This window comes from Dipteris shenzhenensis, chromosome 16 (genome assembly GCF_047967505.1).
Source record: "Dipteris shenzhenensis isolate YYH24624 ecotype China chromosome 16, Dip_SZ_1.0, whole genome shotgun sequence".
In the NCBI taxonomy this organism is placed as follows: Eukaryota; Viridiplantae; Streptophyta; class Polypodiopsida; order Gleicheniales; family Dipteridaceae; genus Dipteris; species Dipteris shenzhenensis.
The window spans coordinates 15,914,438-15,935,197 of record NC_141611.1 but is presented as its reverse complement, the minus strand read 5'-3'; positions in this window follow the sequence as shown (position 1 = coordinate 15,935,197).

Sequence of the window (20,760 nt, the reverse complement as noted above, 5' to 3'; positions counted from 1 at the left end):
TAGACACTGATAGATTGCACCCAACCCATCTAGTTTCAGGGTTGGAATTTGATACTTGGGAACACTTAGTGATGAACAAGGGCTTGTTGGATTGTGCAGAGCTTGACCCCGAGAACGTTTGGCCAGTTTCTCTTGGTTGAACCACTAGAAGGGGGATGAGTTCAGAGCTACTAGGCTAGATAGAATGTATGCCTCAGAGAAGGCTGGTGTTGAGGAATCTGATGCATGGGGAGTTAGTGTTGAGCACTGGCCTGTCTCTGACCACATGCCACTACGTTGGTCCTTTTGCATGCTAAAAGTGGCGAGGAGGTCGTTTGATATCCCTTTCAAATTTAATAAAAGTCACTTAGAATCTAAGAAATTTTGCTAGGAGATCAAGAAGTTATGGACTGACCATAAGGCAGAGACCACAGACCCATGTGATCTGCGACGCTGCCATTCAGTGGGTGCTTGTCAGAACAAGAGAGTTTGAGTGCCAATACAAGGAGAACATGAAGAAAGATTCTGATAGTCTCGTCGTAGTGCAAAAAAGCTTAGGGGTGGCTGTTGCAATGAATCCCATGGACCCTTACCTGGCCACCTTTATGGTTGAGGTCGAGGATAGATAAAAGAGCGTGAAGAGGCAGAATGGGCTAGAGTAAGGAGCGAGCAGTTATGGCTGTCATTTGGGGACTGTCAATCGAAATTTTTCTTCCAAGTAGTAAAAAAGAAGCACGAAAGAGAGATGGTGGATAGGGGAGGATTACCAAAAAGCGAGCGAAGAAAAGCGAGCGAGGCCAAATAAGCGAGCGTGGACAAACAACAATGCAAGGTGTTATCTGTTTAATAACAACCACATCATATTCATCAGGACAGCCAATTACCACAATTTATGCTCCAAGAAAGCTTACCCACTTGCCTGCATCTTGGCTAGCATGTTTCTAGAAGTACATGTTCAAATCATGTTTCCTTGCTATGAAAAAGTAATGATAAAATAAAACATTGAATGCTTTCAATAATGAGAATAGTAACATATTACATGAACTGCTCTTCATGTTGTCAGAAGACACCTTTTTTCTAAAAGTTAACTCCATAGCACAAAAAGCATATGTCATACAAATATAAGAAAGGGACATCTAGGCTGCCTACTAAATGCTTGATGGGTTTCTTCCACCTTCAAAAAATACAACTTAGTGCAACTTCATGCAAGGAAGCACACCTACATATATTATCCGATTCTGAAGGAAATGCAAAAAAAGGGCATCCAAGCCATACACTACATACTTGATGGGTTTCTTCTACCACCCAGAGCTTGAAACAATTCAACTTTTGTCAATGCAGCCTGATGCATAAACTGATGCACCATTTCACTTAAGCCCAAGACAACAATAAACACGAAGTATATGTGCTTGCAAGGCATGTAGGGACTTTTTCTTGCTTCCCTTTCTGTGAAATCAAGGCATGTGCAACGTGGAAACTCTGAAATCAAGACACTATATGTTAGCCCCTTGGACATTGATCCTGTTGTATGAACATGGAATACATGCACCTCATGTGGAATAATGATGTTCTCTCTCACCACCTCCCCATTTTCTGTAACTGCCTTGTGTATCCTTTCCTTGAAATCTTTATTCAACTTACTTCTCCATGAAACAAGCTTTCCATCACGATGAGAAGGGCGCACATGGCTAGGTGTATGGATTTGTTGTGCATAAGGAGGTCCCATCACACCAATAGAATCATCACTATTAAATACAAACCTTGCCCTTACAAGGGCACCCCTTTCATCTACAGTCATTGATGTCCCACTTGCAACCTTCCATACACCTGGAGAGACCCCAGGAACACCTTGAATGGATTTATCCACATTCCATGTATGGGTGACAGAAGTATTACAAAACCATACAAACTGCTCTATCACTCCATGAGAATGTTGCCTTCTTCCCTTAAAACAAGGGGCTGGCACACCATAACTTGCACTTCTACCAAGTGAATTAATTAGTGCCCCACATCGTCTCCGACTCTCTGCCAAGTAGCCAAAGCATGTGACAACGCTATGTGGTTCGGTTCTCCTGATTGCCCAATTGGCTTCATGAATATCTATCTCTCTACAAACCATGTCCTGTGATGGACTTTTAAAATCAATTTGTCTTCTTTTTCCTATCACTCTCCTTTTTGTCACTGTCATGTATTCTGGTCGATGACTATCATTTCCATGGACCGATGTTGAACATTTTGAACCCCTCTTTCTTCTTATGCTCACCGGTTCTGTTATTGGCCTATTCATCTCAGGAGATTGTATCCCAGCCTCTTCAATCACTGTGTGTGATAAATCCACAAGCCTATTTCTGTCCCCTTTACCAGACCCACTACCATCAAGTATTCTTCGCTGGAGAGCATCCAAATTTGGTCCTGTACCCAAGTGTCTTCCATTCATAAAGGCATTGTAGTGGGCACTCTGAAGGACACTCATTGCAAGACTTGCTGCACAAGCATCATACAATGTTATGTGTTTTGCATATCCATGTGCTGCTCTCATGCTAGAATGTTTTGTCTCTGAAAGGTTCACTGTAGGAACAAATCCAGAGTGCTCTTCTTGCCACAAGAATATTCCCCCCCACTGGTTGACTCTAACATCCCACCAAGCAAGCCACGTATGCAATGTTGGTAGCTCACCCTCCTTCACATGAATCGGGGACCAATACAAATTCAATGTTTGTTTGCATTGGTCTGCAGAAGTTGAAGTTGTTGCCTCTCTCCACTTCCGACATAGAACTTTATTCTCCTCCTAAAATTGTGGCTTAATGCATCGTCTAGTGTGCTCAACCATGCTGATCTCCCAATGGAAAACACAAGTTCTTTCTCTACCATCCATCACATTTTCAAGTCCACCATTGTAAATAGTGCGGACAGCCAGCCAATTTGCTCCTGCTCCATCTGCCATGAATCCACGGAATTCAGGTTTTTTAAAACCATTCTTCTCCATTGTATTGTTCAATAGCTCCCAGAATCGAACTTGAGCATGGTTATCCTCCACCTTGAATTCACATATTGCTATAGTTTATAGTTCCCTTATGAATGGGTCATACACATGAGCACCCATTGTTGATCATCCCCTCACTCGATGCACATGGTCAAAATGAACCCATTGTGATCCCAAGCTTCCACCAGGCCGCATGCGATTCACTAGATCAACTCCTGATCCTAGACCAATGGTCGACATTTTGAAGATATGTGGTTGTTGTTCATCTTGCAATTGTTCAGGAAATAGGATACTTTGTAGGTATGGATATTTGCATCTCCTCTTTAAATCAAGTATTGAATCCATTCCACCATCCCCTCCTCTAGCCTCACTTCTTGCGCTCTGCACCACTCTCTGAATCCTCCTTCTCTGGGTCATTGGTGTAATGGTTTCAAGCACTTCTTCGAACTTTTGATCATCTAGCGGCTCCACAACAACCCCATCCTTTGCTAGCATCATCTCCATCACAAGGTCTTGTGCCACAGACACCTCGATATTTTTGCAAGAGGAATTTCCATTCAACCTAGCACGCATTGAAATGAGATCCTCTACTTGCATTTCCTTTGCTCGACTTCTACCTTTTTCAACTGGATGGTCATGGAAACCCACATGCACTGCACATCTCATTGCCTTCACTCGTTCATGGGGAAAGCAATAATATATAATAGCACTGCATAAACACACTCTGGTATTGCATCACAATGCTTGCACACAAGTGACCCCAAGGCTGGATTAATGGGGCCAGGTAGAGGAGGCCTCCTAAGCTTTCCTTTCCATTGTGTATCATTTAAAATTCCCATTCGTTCAAGGAAAGGACAATCCAAATTACAACATCTCAAATAACCTGAACATCTACTCATTCTCACAACACCATTGAAGCAGTCTTGCGAACATGTGGAATATTTTGTCCAAACATGACCATCAGCATTCTATTCCATTCCAGACATTGGTGAACCCTTAGGCATAGGTGGAAGTTCAAAGACAATATATCCATCGTAAGTTAGAGGAAGCTCAGTAACCTTCTCCACCCGAACTGCAGATTTGAGCGCAACATGAAGAGAACTATTCAAAGGCATCCTCTCTATAAGTGAAACCACACTATTCAGTTCATGATTCATAAAGTCACCATGAGTACCTCTCTTATAGGACATGTGAACTCTTAAGGTTGATTGTTGGCCACCACTAATCTTGAACCCTTTCTGACCATCCTCTAAGTTCACCACTGGAAGTACAATGGCAAGCTCATCTATTCTGATTTCTTGATGCAGCTCAATGTCCTCGTTCTCAATGTGAAAGTGTTCCTTAAGCTCCACCAATGAAACCTCCAGGAAAGGAGTGTCAAAACGAATGGTCCTCAAAAATCGTTTCTCTAAAGGCTACGCCTGCAAAATCTGTCTAATAATGACCATCGCCTGCAAAATCATTACTACAAAATCGCCTGCAAAATCTTGAGATATTATGAGGAAGGGCGTGGTGGGCTGGGTCAGATTCTATCTCTCTTTCTCTCCAGCCTTGAAGCAATTTTATCTCTCTTTCTCTCCAGCTTTGAAGCTTCCCCCAAATGCTCCTCACACTCCTCCAACACTCCCCACCCCCTTCCATTCCTGCCCTCTCATCTTCCCATAGTTCAAAAGTTTAGCGATGTCGACTCCTTCCTTTCCGAGATGCCTGCCGTGACATCGAGCTGCTTGTGGCTTTCAACAAACTTCAACGACATCGACCTCCTTGCGGCCTTCAACAAACATCAACGAGCAAAGAGCTTTTGAGTTAAGTACTCCTCTTTTCTCTTCAAAAATTCAACGACCATAGCCTAGGGACGCAAGCGTAACGGTAAGAGTGCAAGCAAGAAAGAGATATGAAGCAAAGTGAGCCGAAAGAGATATGAAGCAAGGTGGCTCACTATGGTGGCGGTTGGACTGCCTGGGGTAGCAAAAGAGGCAGCGCGTTAACGCACTGCCTCTTTTGCTGCCCCAGGCAGTCTAGGAAGGAAGTTCCACCACAGTGAGCAAGGTTATCCAACTTCCTTCCTGGACTACCTGGGGCAGGGTAAGCATGTTCGTATAGATTCTTAGAAGAGAATGATGAGGAAGACGATCAATCACAGGTAGTCCAAAGGTGACTCACTGTGGTGACAGTTGGACTGCCTGGGGCAGCAAAAGAGGCACCGCATTAATGCGCTGCCTCTTTTGCTGCCCTAGGCAGTCCAGGAAGGAAGGAAGGCAGTCCTCTTTTGCTCGAGGCTCGGAAGCGTGAAATGGAATGGAGGAGTGAAATGTCGGATGATTTTTGATGCTCTACTAAACATGATAAGAGAGATCGCTCGCATCTACTAAACATGCATGTTTAGTAGAGCGTGGCGGGAATCCTTCTCATTTAGCACTTACTCGCGGATGAGCATGAGAGAAGAGAGATCGCTCGCGTCTTGGTGGAATGGATCTGGATCTTCATGGTGGTGTAAAGCAAATTGTAGGTTCTGGAGAGGAAGCAAGAGGAGGAGCTTTTTTTTTTGCAAAGAAGCAAGAGGAAGAGCTGTTTTGGGTGGTGCTTCATGCGAAGCTTCATCATCGTAAGCTACTACTGCTTCTTCTTCTTCTAGTACCTACCGTCCCCTCAGTCACGGGTCTTCCGATGCCACGAGTTCAGCGTCAGCTTTCATACTTTACTGCATGGCTAATAAAAAGCTGCCTTCAACTGCGAGTCTGTATGATCTCATGATTTTCATCATGTGGTGATGCTCGGCACAGCTTGGGAACCTTGGCAGAAGAACTAGAAGATGGATAGATTCGTGGAAGCTGCAGTGCAGGATTGAAAAAGTCCGAAATGATGGAAAGAATCCGGCAAAGAGATGGTAATGATAGATCACATGACGTCTTTGCACGAAAGCAATTCGAAGTTCGATGAAGCCTCCAATTTAACCGAACACCCCTAATGGACATTGCGTGTTAATCAAGTTCCTTGTGGTTGATCTTGGAATCAGACGCCACAAGTGATCCTATGTACTGTTCAAACTGGCTATCCTTCTCAGTGATCACTAACTAATGTCTCCCGCCATGGTAATGCAACAGTGATTTGTAACGACTTTAGTTTGTAAGGCTATCCTTGTAAGGCTATACTTGTAATGGTAATGTCTCCCGCCATGGTAATGTCTTTGAATCCTTGTAAGGCTATCCTTCTCGGTGATCACTAACTAATGTCTTCCGCCATGGTAATGCAATGGGCTATGTTGATGAATCTCTCCCCCTGGCTCTTCCGGGCAAAAATTTGGGTTTCTGAGGGTTTTTTGGATGTGGGGACGAGAGCACAACAGTGATCTGATTGCAGAGATGTAGTGCAGTGATCTGATTGCGGTTGATTCAGATGTGGTGTTGCCGAGATGTGGTTGCTGGGTTCCATTGCATAGCCGGGCATTTTGACAAGTGACACACAAGTTTTCCAATGTCAAAATGATAGTGCGGTGCCATGCTATACAACCTACTCATCAACAACTTTGATGAACCAGCCGATTGGGAACTGAAGCGTTGCATTGCTATAGATCGGCGTGGAGGTGGCAAGCAAGTGACAAGTCTTTATGCAGAGACCTCCCGCCAACCTTAGCATGGAGAAGACCAAACTATGACGAAGCTCATCAAACCAAAGGAGCTAATGGCCGCATCTTGGAATACAAGGCAAATGGCAGCGCTAAACCAGATGGAGAATCACATGAGGATTGCGAGGTGCTGGTGGATGGGGTTTTTTTTGGTACGTCGCAATCCGGGATGGGAGTCTTACAATGTGCCAATCAGAGACCAATTTACTCCTGTATGCTTGCGGTTGCATCGAGTAGTCCCCAACCATGTAAGGGTGATAACTGCCTGTGTATGATCTATGGGGGTTAAAGGTCACTGTGCCTTTACCCCGGTTATGTACAATACTCAAACACATATATAAATGAATGAAAAAGAAGATTAGGGTGGTTCTGCACCCACCAAAGCTTGTGTGGCTCTCTGTCTCCCTCTCTCTCTCTCTCTCCTTCTTCCGTTCTTGCTTCCGTTGAGAGCACTCTCAACTGGTATCAGAGCCCGGGTGATCTAGCTGAGCGTGCATGAATGCTTGAAGCTCAGCAGCTCTGTGGGAGGAAGGAGAAGCTCTGTGGGAAGCTTTGTGGGCGACTTTACTTGCATCCGAGTGTGCAGAGACCTTGGAGAAACCTTTGGAAAAGTCACTTTGGCTTTGCAAAGTGGTTTTGAGAGCCTGTTAAGAGCTTTCAAAGAAAAAGTCGTTTTTTGAGCTTTTCCCTGTTCCGTTCGATGACAGAGACTCCGTATTGACTTGTAGAGGCAACTATTGCTTGCTTTTGGTGTCCACATTACTTCAGGAGCCTGGAAACACCTTCATTCCTGAATCTAGGATCATTTCATTGGATTTCTGAGTCAATGTGTCAGTTCCTGCGTTTTTTGCCCGGGCGTTGGAACTCAAGTTTGGAGCAACCATTTGCACATCTGTCAGTTCTAGTGGACTCAGGAGGTCCTAAAACTTATATGTTGCTCATCATTCGCACTCCGGTGGAGTTTACAAACAGCTCTGTTTCCCAAAACGTTTTTCAGTCCATGTGTTGGACCCAGTGATTGAGACCATGGTTTCCAAAACCGTCTGTCCCATTGCGTTCCGGACGCCCAAAAACCCCTACCTATCAGTTCTTGCGTGATTTGGTGGAGGATTTTCAGAGTTATAGATCTCTGTGTATTCGATTTCGTCTCTCTGTTATGCATTTTTCATTCTAAGGTTTTGAAACCTTAGATTTATGCCACATGGCAGTGGATAAGTGTTGACTCCCATTTCTCACTCATCGGCGGTTGGGATTTTGGAGTTCTGGCAGAAGAGAGATATTTGCAAATTTTCTTGCTGAGTCCGATTATGCAATGGCGCCCATGTTTTGAAGCATCTCAGGTTCTATTTTCAGTAGCGCTCATTACCGTAGGACTATGATTTCTTGAGCATACCTTATGCAGATCACTCTGGTTGCAGTTTGAGTAGTGTGCGCTCATTCGTGGTATGCATTGGGTTGCAGTGGATGATTTATAGGCCATTTGGAAGCATTGCGGTCCTTATTGGATGCACTGATAGGCCCAAATTGCCTTATGGGATGCTATTTTTTATGGACGCTTTGCACATGGATGCTATTTTATGCTGAGGGACAGCTTTGACACATTGCAGGTGATGCACTGATAGTGCTATGCTCTCTTGGATGAGATATTATTGATGCATATGCTAGTGGACGGTGTTTATGCTTGAGTCATTTGGCACTTATTGGCATTTTCTTTTGGGTCAGATTTGCTCATATGGATGCATAGTATATGCACATGAGTCAGATGCATCTTTTGATGCTTTGAGCTTTGAGTTTTTTTGGTGATATTTCAGTCTATTGTGGCATACACATTTGGATGCACTTGGTATTTGTTGTGATTCTCTCTTGCAGGCACTAGCATTTGGGATTTTGCTTTATTTGCATCATGGCATCCTCTTCCATGTCTGAAAAGGAGTTTTTCAGCATTAAAAAGTTTGATGGGACAAACTTTTCTTTGTGGAAAGAACAAATAAGGGATGTGCTTATTCAAAAGAAGCAGATTAAACCCTTGGTAGGGATTGAAGCTAAGCCTGCAAATATGTCTGAGGATGATTGGAATGAGTTGGATGCATTAGCAAAGTCTACTATTAGACTTCATCTTGCAGAGTCAGTTTATTTCACAGTAGTAAATGAGCAGACTACGGAAGATTTGTGGAAGAAACTGTGTGCCACTTATGAGAAGGAAACTGCCTCTAATAAAGTTTACCTCATGAAGAGGTTGTTTGAGCTGCAGATGAAGGAAGGGGTCTCCATTGCTTCTCACTTGAATGAATTCAATATTATTTTCAGCCAGCTTCAGGCTCAGAAGATGAATTTTGATGCGGAGACTAAGGCAATATTTCTCTTATGTTCATTGCCATCCTCATGGGATACCTTCCGTACAGCTGTTAGTAACTCTGCACCTGGTGGAGTATTGAAATTTGATGATGTTGTGGGTAGCTTGTTGGCCGAGGAGATTAGACGGAAGTCTATGGATGGCAACAAGCAGGATGCAGCCTTAAATGTGCAAAGGGGCAGATCACAGTTCAAGGGGAAGTCCCAAGAAAGAGGGAAGTCTCGTAGCAAATCCAGGGCACGGAACATTGAGTGTTACCATTGTGGCAAGAAGGGCCATATGAAAAAGGATTGCTACAAGCTGAAAAGAGAGCAAAAGGATAAGAAAAAGAATGAAAATTGGGGTGCAAATCGAAAGGAAGAGAGTCCAAGGGAGGACAAAGGAAAAGTGAAGATCGAGGAGATCAATGCAATCACACATGATAGTGACAATGATGTTCTCTTCATGTCTAGTTTATCTACAGAGTTGCTTACCACTTCAGATGATGCATATTCCCAAGATTGGATTTTGGATTCTGGTGCTTCATTCCATGTTACTCCCTATAGGGAATGGTTCTCCACTTATGATAGTGGAAAGACAGGTTGTGTGCATCTTGGAAATGACTGCGTGTGACATAGTGGGAGCAGGTGACATAAAGTTTTCTTTTGCAAATGGGTCTGCATTTGTTTTGAAACATGTGAGACATGTGCCTAAGCTGACCAAGAGTCTTATTTCAGTGGGTCAGCTAGATGATGCTGGTTTTCACACCACTTTTGGCTTTCAAAGTTGGAAAATTCAAAAGGGCTCTATGGTTTTAACCAGGGGTGCCAAGTGTGGGACTTTGTATCCCTTACATGTATCAGGGGTATTTGATCATGTTGTTGCAATAACCGAGCAGCCAAGCACTTCTTTGTGGCATTGCAGGTTGGGGCACATGAGCCAGAATGGAATGAAACTCTTATGCCGTTTGGGTTATGTACCGCATTTGAGTTTCTCTGATTTTGAATTTTGTGAGCACTGTCTCTATGGGAAGCAGACTAAATCAGCCCATAAAAGAAGGGGAAAGAAAGAGTTTGAAATGCTTGATTTGGTGCATTCAAACGTATGTGGTCCCATGCCTACACGGTCATTAGGCGGGGCTGAATACTATGTGACATTCATTGATGATGCAACTAGGAAATTGTGGGCTTATGCTATAGCTCCGAAGAGTGATGTGTTCCAGGTATTTCAGAAATGGCTAGCCTTGGTTGAGAATCAGTCAGGTAGATCGCTTAAATGCCTACGGCGGACTGACAATGGTGGAGAGTATCTCTCTCATGACTTTCAGCATTTCTGTGATACACGTGGGATTAAGAGGGAGCTCACATCCCCTCGTACTCCAGAGCAAAATCCAGTTGCAGAAAAGATGAACCGTACCATTCAAGAAAGGTTGCAATGCATGCTTTCCAATGCAAGTCTTTCTGGTGGTTTTTGGGCTGAGGCAATGAAGACTGCAGTGCATGTGATGCTATTTTATGCTGACAGGAAACTTTGACACATTGCAGTTGATGCTTTGATAGTGTTATGCTCTCTTGGATGAGATAATATTGATGCTTATGCCCATGGATGGTGTTTAATCTCAGGCATTTGGCACTTATTAGCATTTGGATTGCCATCGTAGTTGGCATTTTCTTTTGGGCCAGATTTGCTCATATGAATGCATGGTATATGCATATGAGTCACTTGCATTTTGATGCTTTGATCTTTAAGTTTTAGTGATATTGCACTCTATTGTGGCATACACATTTGGGTGCACCTGTATTTGGTGATATTGCACTCTATTATGGCGTACACATTTGGGTGCACCTATATTTGTTGTTATTCTTTTTTGTAGGTACTAACATTTGAGATTTTGCTTTATTTGCATCATGGAATCCTCTTCCATGTCTGAAATGGATTTTTTCAGCATTAAAAAGTTTGATGGGACAAACTTTTCTTTGTGAAAAGAATAGATAATAGATGTGCTTATTCAAAAGAACCAGATTAAACCCTTGGAAGGGATTGTTGCATCTATGTCTCCGAATGATTGGAATGATTTGGATGCATTAGCAAAGTCTACTGTTAGACTTCATATTGCAGAGTCAGTTTATTTCATAGTAGTAGATGAGAAGACTATGAAAGATTTGTGGAAGAAATTATGTGCCACTTATGAGAAGGAAACTGCCTCTAATAAAGTTTTGCTCATGAAGAGGTTGTTTGATCTGTAGTTGAAGAAAGGGCTCTCCATTGCTTCTCACTTGAATGAATTCAATATTATTTTCAGCCAGCTTTAGGCTCAAAAGCTGAATTTTGACATGGAGACAAAGGCAATATTCCTCTTATGTTCATTACCATCCTCATGGGATACCTTTCGTACACCTGTCAGTAACTCTACACTTGGTAGAGTTCTGAAGTTTTATGATGTTGTGGGCAACCTGTTGGTCGAGGAGATTAGACAAAAGTCTATAAATGGCAACAAGAAGGACGCATCCATAAATGTGCAAAGAGGCAAATCACAATTCAGAGGGAAGTCCCAAGAAAGAGGGAAATCTTGTAGCAAATCCAAGGCATGAAATAACCAAGTAGCCAAGCACTTCTTTGTGGCATTATGGGTTGGGCCATATGAGCTAAAATGGAATGAAACTCTTATGCCGTTTGGGGTACGTACCGCATTTGAGTTTTCTTGACTTTGAATTTTGTAAGCATTGTCTTTATGGGAAGCATACTAAATCATCCACAATAAAAGAAGGGAAAAGAAAGAGCTTGAAAAGCTTGATTTGGTGCATTGAGACATATGTGGTCCCATGCCTATACGATCATTAGGCGGGGCTGAATACTAGGTGACTAGGAAAGTGTGGGCTTATGCTATGGCTCAGAAGCGCGATGTGTTCCAAGTATTTCAGAAATGGTTGGCTTTGGTTTCATTGATGATGCAGCTAGGAAAGTGTGGTCTTATGCTATGGCTCAGAAGAGTGATGTGTTCCAGGTATTTCAAAAATGTCTAGCTTTGGTTGAAAATCAGTCAAGTAGAACACTTAAACGCCTACGAACTAACAATGGTAGAGGGTATCTCTCTTATTCAGCATTTCTGTGATACATGTGGGATCAAGAGGGAGATCATGTCCCCTTGTACTCTAGAGAAAAATCCAGTTGTTACAGAACAGATGAACCGCACCATTCAGGAAAGATTGCAATGTATGCTTTCCAATGCAAGCCTTTCTGGTGGTTTTTGGGCTAAGGCATCGGAAGACTGCAGTTCACCAAGTAAGAGTATGGATGGTGGTATTCTTGAAGAGTCGTGGAGTGTCAAGTAGCCCTCTTACTCTCATTTGCATATAAATATTTGGGTGTGAGGCATATCACATGTGCCAAAAGAGCTTTGGAAGAAGCTAGATCCTAGGTCTAGGAAATGCATCTCTTTGGGTTATGGTGAAAGTGGAGAGATGGGCTATTGACTCTGGGATCTAGAAACAAAGAAGATCATACAAAGCCATGATGTGGTCCTCAATGAGAAGAAGATGCATAAGACACCCGTGAGGGATGTGGAAATGAGAAGAACTACTTTCCAAGATGTGAATCAACCTACATATGTTGATAGACAACAAGTTGTCCAAGCACCAAATGTGCAAGAAATGGTGCCCCCAGGTACTCCCATAGGTACACAATCAAGGGCAGATGATGGACCACCTATCGGTGGAAATAATGAGCCCAATGAGGTTGATATGCAGGCGAGATAGCAAGTTGAAATGCCCTTGCGAAGATCGGCTAGAGTGTCTAGACCGCCTAAGATATTTGTTCCAGGGGCAGACTATGTGATGCTTATTGATTGCGGGGAGCCTTCTTGCTATAGTGAGGCTATGATGCACGAGGATCAACGCAAGTGGGAGTATGCTATACAATTAGAGATTAATTCACTCATGAAAAATAAGACTCGGGACTTGGTTTCTTGCCACATGGAAAGAAAGCATTGCCATGTAAATGGGTCTACAAAATGAAGGTCACAGGTGATGATGTGCCTAAGTATAAGGCCCACTTGGTTGCTAAAGGGTTCAAGCAAGAGAAGGGTGTGGAATTTGATGAGATCTTCTCTTTAGTTGTGAAGATGACCACATTTAGATGCGTACTTGGACTTGTGATGGGAGAGGATATGCAGATGGATGTCAGGACAGCTTTCTTGCATGGGGATCTGCATGAGAAAATTTACATGGTGCAGCCAGAAGGCTTTGAAGAAAAGGGCAAAGAGCATTTGGTTTGCAAGCTGAAAAAGGGTCTCTATGGCCTTAAGCAAGAGCCTAGAGAATGGTATCAGAAGTTTGATGCTTTTATTCCGGTCCCAAGGTTTCAGAAGGAGCGAGATTTGATCATTGCCTCTACACTAAAAGGGCTAAGGATAATAGCCTGATACTCGAGGCACTTTATGTGGAGGATATGTTATTATTAGCAAGAACACTTATCATCTGGATGCAATTAAGGCCAAGTTGCATGAGGCCTTTAGCATGAAGGATACCGGACCTGCAGGTCATATTCTTGGTATGCACATCACGCGTGACCGGAGTAGGAAACTCCTTTGGCTTTCATAGAAGGAGTATGTTACAAAAGTATTGCAATGTTTTGATATGGAGGGGGGGAAGGCTATAAGTACTCCATTGCCTCCATATGTGAAACTGAGCCAAGCAGATAGTCTCAAATCAGATGAGGAGAGGGCCATGATCGCCAGGGTTCCTTATGCATTAGTGGTTGGGAGTCTTATGTATACTACAATAGCTACTAGACCAGACATTGCATTTGCAATGGGAGTTGTTAGCCGGTATATGGCTAATCCAGGAAAGATGCATTAGGAGGCAGATGTGTGTACTTGGGTACACAAATTCATACTATGCAAGGTATGTGGATAGCAAGAGATCCACTTCTAGTTATGTGTTCATCTTTGCAGTGGTGCAATGTCGTGGATGTCTGATGCATAGAAGTGTGTTGATTTATCTACCACAGAGGTCGACTATGTTGGAGCCATAAAGGGTTGCAAAGAAGCTATATGGCCTGATCAGCTAGTGGGAGATTTGGAGATTTATACAAGTGTGCCGACATTGTATACTGATTCTATGAGTGCTATTCAACTAGCACAGAATCTGGTCTTTCATGCAAAGACCAAACACATTGAGATGAGGTACCATTTCATCAGGGAGTTACTTGAGTATAAGCACATAGAGCTTGTCAAGGTTCATACAGATGATAACCCTGCAGATAGAGCTCGTCAAGGTTCGTACAGATGATAACCCTATAGGTATGCTGATGAAGAGGCTACCTAGTCAAGGGTTTGAGTATTGTCATGTATTGATGGGCATTGGATAGTATGCTCACTGGCTGTTCTCCCTTGAAGGCAAGTTGTCCTTTAAGTGGGACATTGTGGGGGTTAAAGGCCACTGTACCTTGACCCCGATTATGTATAATACTCAAACACATATATTATATGGATGACATAGAATGTTAGGGTATTCTGCACCCACCAAAACTTGTGTGGCTCTCTTCTGGCTCTCCCTCTCTCTCACCCTCTTCCATTCCACTTTCGTTGAGAGCACTCTAAGTCATCTAAGTCCTTTTTTTGGCTTACATATATGGGCTTTCCCCTTTTGAGATTAATTATACATAGTGGGCTTTTCCCTTTTGGATAAATAAACATCCAAAGTTACAAAATCTTTGGTGACTTTCACTTGTCCATCTCAGCTTTTTTTCATAGCTTTTCAATATGATCTCTCAAATTTGCAATAAATTTTTGCATTGGTGGTTCATCATTTCATCCATCCACAAGTTTTGAGCATTCTCTATTTATTTATTTCCTTTGACTAAAGAATAACTATTTCTCTTGGCCAAAAACTAAATTTCTAACAATTTGTGTTACTATGTTAGTGTCAAACACCAATAAAAGGTAGTTTGTAATTGTAAGATGGAGGATAGTAGCATATTGTCACAGGCACATATAGCACAATATTGGCTCACATTTACAAGCACCCATAGTAGGATTGAGGAACTTGTAGACCTTCTCTATAAATGCTTGTAGCTTTTGGTGGGTTAGGAGGCATTGCATGTAAACGTGAAAGCATGAACAAGTTTTTAATCTACATAAAAGAAAAATGTTTGTCCAAGTTGCCCTTTGTCCAAGTCATTCATGGAGCCTACATGGACCATATGTCCTTGACTAGGAATGACGGTGGGGTGACATCACATTGAACCCCCTTTCACATCCCCTTAAGGCTTGCATGAAGCTGCAGGTCCTCCTCTACAAGCTAGTATGGTGGCTATAGTAGCAATCTAAACTACATAATTCCCTGTCTCTAGCTAGAACTAGTGCAATCAAGTGCATGTGTTGTGTAGTAATAGGAACCAATGCACTTGTGGTAGTAACAAGCTACAACCTACAAAAATCTAATCCTATAGGAACCAATGCAGTGGCAATAATAACAAGTTGTAGCCCATACAGATCCAAGTGTCCTCCACAAAGAACCCAATGCATGTCTCCAAGAAGAACTCGATGCATGTCTTCAAGAAGAACCCTGAGGCTTGCCCAATGCTACATGTCCCAGGCTAGGAATAGCATGGTGGTTACAAATAAATACTATAGCATTCTTATGGCACCATTTCTTTGGCAATGTCAAAATAATATTGCAATTATAGAGCTTGCACAAAACCTCTAAAAATTTATTAGAAATAGATTCCCAAAATTAGTCTACATTGCTTCAAGCAAGGTATCTACATCTCATCTACTTCAATGTATCCAAGCATCTTGTCTCTAATGAAATGCACATCTCTACTTCTAAATACTTTTCTTGTCACTAGAAAAAATAGTGTACCCCTTTGGCCCAAGTGGATATCCAATAAGGATAGGTGCATAGTTTTTAATTTGAGCTTAGACCTCTTTTTGTCATGAACATAAACATGAACAGGTGCGCGACTCCAAACAATCCAAAATTATGATGGATTGGAGTTTACACCTCACCATCTTTGTTTTGATGTTACCTAGAATTTAGCTTGCATTTTGAGAGCATGAACAATGTTTGTATGCATGTATGAGTATATCCAAACTTGGGGTTAAGTATAAATATAAGTACAACTATAAGTACATATATGAATAAGGCATAAATGGTATACATATTAGCATATGGTATGTACATTAACATGAATATACACACAAGTGTATATCAAAACTATAAGTGAGTGGTTGCGCTAATTTAATGCACATGGACCTACTAACTATTAGACATCCAAGGAATTAATGCTTTTACCTTTTTCCTATAGCAATGTAACTTGAGTTGGATTGTATCTGCTAACATAATCTCAAATGATCTCAGAAAGCCTTAACTCAAAAGCATGAAAAAAGGAAAACAAAAGAAAAATCGACCAATAAAAAAAGGCTACAAGACATATGGAATCAGCTAATAAGAAGACAAAGAAGAGTGCTATCAATAAGCCATTGCAGGAGACAAGCTAGTCAATCTTATATTAGATAGCTAATAGTAATTTCATGCTATGGGCTAGAGATATATGCACTTAAATTGATGAGTCCTTATGTCTAAATGTATTTCTCTCAGGAATGCTACAATAGATACACACAGGCATATTTGTTCTCATGAACATTCATGCATAGCCTGGTCCTCAAAGTACATCAAGGAAACTACACAAGATATAAATAGGAACATGAACATAGAGCAAGTAAACATGGAACAAACATAGCGAATTATGCATGTAAGCACATCCCTCTAGCATTATAAAAAAGATTAAGTGAGCCTTACACCATTATCTTTTTGCACCGAAGATTTGTGTGTTGTTAGCCATTGTTCTCCATATTTAAACAACACATAGGGCATCACCACAATTGGCAAGGAAACCTATCACATGATAAGAACAATAGACCTAGGGGCCCTCATTGACATCAAACATACAATCATAGTGAACACCAACATAATCAAGAAGGCCATAAGCAAAAACATGACCAATTTGAGAAAGACATAATATTGAGCGAGTGTCAGTTGTTTAGCAAAATTTCCTAACAAATTAGGGATGGAATTTGAGACGAAAAGAGATGCTTTAGGTTTAGTTGATTAAGAGAACAAGGTATATTTAAAAAGATGAAAGGGAGAGTATCTCATACATGAGATTTAGCAAAGGTGAGAAGAAGATTGAGGACAGAGGATGCTCAACCAAGATATGTACACATAGTTTAAAAATCTGCAAAACAAAGAAGCCCTTTACCAATAGTTAGCAAACTTCTAGCAATGCTAGATGCATATGCAGGTTGCCTAAAAGCATGTTTTCCATTACATCCAACTCGGTATTTAGTTGGTCTCAAACACACAAAGCACTCAACAATTCCAAAAGCCAAAGCTCTTAAATGAAAACAATCTCAACTACAAATTATTAATGCAAATATGGGAAAGGCAATTCTATGAGGAAAATCTATAGAGATGCACGTCTCAAAATGGAAGGCAAGCAAAAGAGAGAGCATGCACAAAAGTGGTAAAATGAAGACTCAATCAAACTTTGCATAGTAAGTTTGGATAGAAAAGAAAGACATGCATTGTAGCAAAAAAGGCAACTAATTTTTAAAAACCATATGGCATTCACTAAAGCATAAGTCAATCATTTATTGCCACATCCCCATAGAACTTGCATCCTTACTTTTATGACCTTTGAAAAACTAAAATGGATTCATTATGTAAACATATTCTAAGAGTATTCATGAATGAAGGTAAGAAAGTTACGAGCCCCTCCCCTGCTTGACATATCATAGATATTTGAGCAAACAAATTGATTCCACTTAATGGACTATCAAATTAATATCCAAAAGACATTCCTTGATTGATTACCTTGATACCAAACAACACAATGTGATAGGGGCTAAAAATTGCATGCATCCATTGGAGGAACCAGTTTATTACTATAATCTCGCATGATCATTCCTTTGTGCCAGAAGTGACCACGTTCCTCCTTTTGAGATTTATGTTCGACAACTTTAGTTGTAGCATCATCTTTAATGAGAAGCTCATATAGCTCTTCATATAGTAAAATGAGAAAAATAGCTCTTCATGTATCTCTGCAATAGTTTTATCCTTTTCATTATGTATTGAGATTGGTTCTCTAGAGCCTTTTACTATTTTTCATTATGTATTGAGATTGGTTCTCTAGAGCCTTTTACTATTTTTCTCATTCAACTTCATTTACGCTTTGGCATTAAGAAGTGCATACACTCCTTTGAATTTTAAACCATTTCATTGAAATATGAAATGACATTGAATGGTCTGGTCTCATCCCATGGATATCAACAATGGGAACCCACAATGCTTTTCTTACCCCCCCCCCCCCCCCCCCCCCGCCCACACACCAACCCACCCACCCACATTTACCTACCCCCCCCCCCCACACACACACATACACCATCACCCCCCCCCCCTATAAGATTTTAGTGAAATCTTATATTTACCTACCCCCCCCCACCCCACACACACACACAATGCTATTGTTACCCCCCCCACACACACACACATACACCATCACCCACACGCACACCCATGAGAGAGCACCATTAGTACGAAATACCATAACTAGCGAAAGAAGTAGGAAATGAAATAGCCATTATCTCAATAAGTTTAAAAAAGAAAGTGTGATGTACATAGATAGTACATCAAGAATTATAAGTCATGGACCCGTCAACATGTATTGGCAAGCCTCCACAAATAGGTACCCCAGATTGAATGTGGGGGCATTAATTAATTTGTGTAGCGCGGGGGGAGGGAGTGGTACACAAAAATTAAGGCAATTGGCCGCATGATACGTAAGGTAATTTGCCGCAATGCGGAAGATTCAAGAGAAGAGGGAAGCTTCTACAACCTGCTATAAAGCCCAAGGCAGGCTGAAGATAGGAGGGTAAATGAAGAGAAGGGCATGTGAAAGGCTCTCGAGGAGAAGGGCTCTGGAAGAGAAGGGCCTGTGAAAGCCTCTCTACTCCTCAAAGGGGAGAGAGGGGGAGGGAGAGGGAGAGTGGAGGGCTGAGGGCAATGTAGCCCGGAAAGGATCGCTAAATGACCCGCATAGCAATGTGCGCATCCCTTCCTGACCTAAAAGCATGTGATTTCGGAGAAAATCAAGCTTCGGATGTAAGAGATGATCAACGTGAATTAATTGACATAGAGTTGGAGAGGGGAAGAGGACGAGTGAGAGATTAATTAATAGGAATAGGAGGAGAAGCGAATATGAGGTCTTATGAAGCAATTCGGGATTATGATTAGATAACAAAGATATGATCTTGCTATCCATGCCTTACCTTGTATTACCCATTTATCTAAGTGTATTAGCCTTCCAAAGGACAAAATGTAGTTTAATATACTAATTGGATCCATCGAATCTACAACTACTTGTTATTTAATAGCAATATGTGTAAGAGTGTATAGACATTGCATGCACGCACATATGTGTTTCCACAAGCATGAAGGTGGGCATGCAAAATTTGTGAGAGTGGTAAAGAGAAAATAAGACATTGGAGAAAGCTTGAGAAGTAAAAATGAATTGCACACAACTTTGAAATACCCAGAAACCTTACACCATGCTTCTTACCAAATAGATCCTTGTCAATAGTTGTTGTTGCAGATTGTATACCATCCATCATGTTAAACCTTTTTAGTGTGATGTGGCTGTACCAGACCCAAATCCATCATGTTATACCCTTGTAAGACTAGAATAAGTCCAATCATACAAATTTAGATTTTTTGTTGTTCTAAAGATCAAAAATCTACACAGAAAATAAAAGAGAATATGAAAGAGAAGAAAAAAGAGGTAAACAAAAACTTTTATGAAAAACAAAAGGAAGACATACTTAGCAAGCAAAGCAACACTTATGTCATCAGTGCCCAAGCATAAGCAGCTATACTGGGTTTCTAAAGACCCGCGGAGTCTCTTGGGCAAACCCAGTGCTTACTAAAATACGTCAAATAAACAAAAGAGAAAGAAAACAAGAAATAAAGAAGAAAGGCAGCAGGTGACTAAGCAAAAATAAACAAGCAAGTCAAGAAACAAAATCTTCCAAAAAACTGGAATATCGCTATCTATCTCTCACTCACTCTCACTCTTATTTTTAACATAAAAAGCTAAATGGTCCTTTACACTTATGTATTGTTTCCTACAAAGAGACAAAAATACTTTTCTAACTTAGAAAGCACAAGCATACTCAAACAAACTCTCTTTTGAAACTAAAACAAAAACGGGCTATTCAACTCCCCACTTTTTGTTTTCAGCTTATGTTAAACCTTTTTAGTGTGGAAAGTCTTTTGGGGTTGATGTGAGCCATCCTCTTGTCCCAAAGATTAGTGAGTTGTTCAGACGTCTCTTTTTATAGAGTTCACGAGTGTATTAGGGCTTGTATTCCTTTATCTTTATGTCTATGCATGCTCATCTTCTTGTTTCCTTATTTTTGAAATTGCAGGAAAGGGAGGGTTCCATTCTTGGAAGGACTGTATTCCTCTATTACACTATCCTCGAAAAACAAAAGTGAGACATGCTAGAACTATAGACTGATTATGTTTCTTCAACATACTCCACATAGACAAATAAACTTTACTGAAAAAACACGAGGAGCCATGTGAGAGAATTATCCCCATTTCTGTTCGGAAAGACAGATAGGATGCATAAATACAGTAAGGCAAATCATGAACTAGCTTTTTTTACATCTCCGTGGACGACTGTACAAAGAAGGATGAATCAAAAACCTCAATAATATAAGGCCATCTTTTAAAGCCCCTGGTCGCAGGCCTTCGTGTCTACCATTGAAAACTGTAAGGA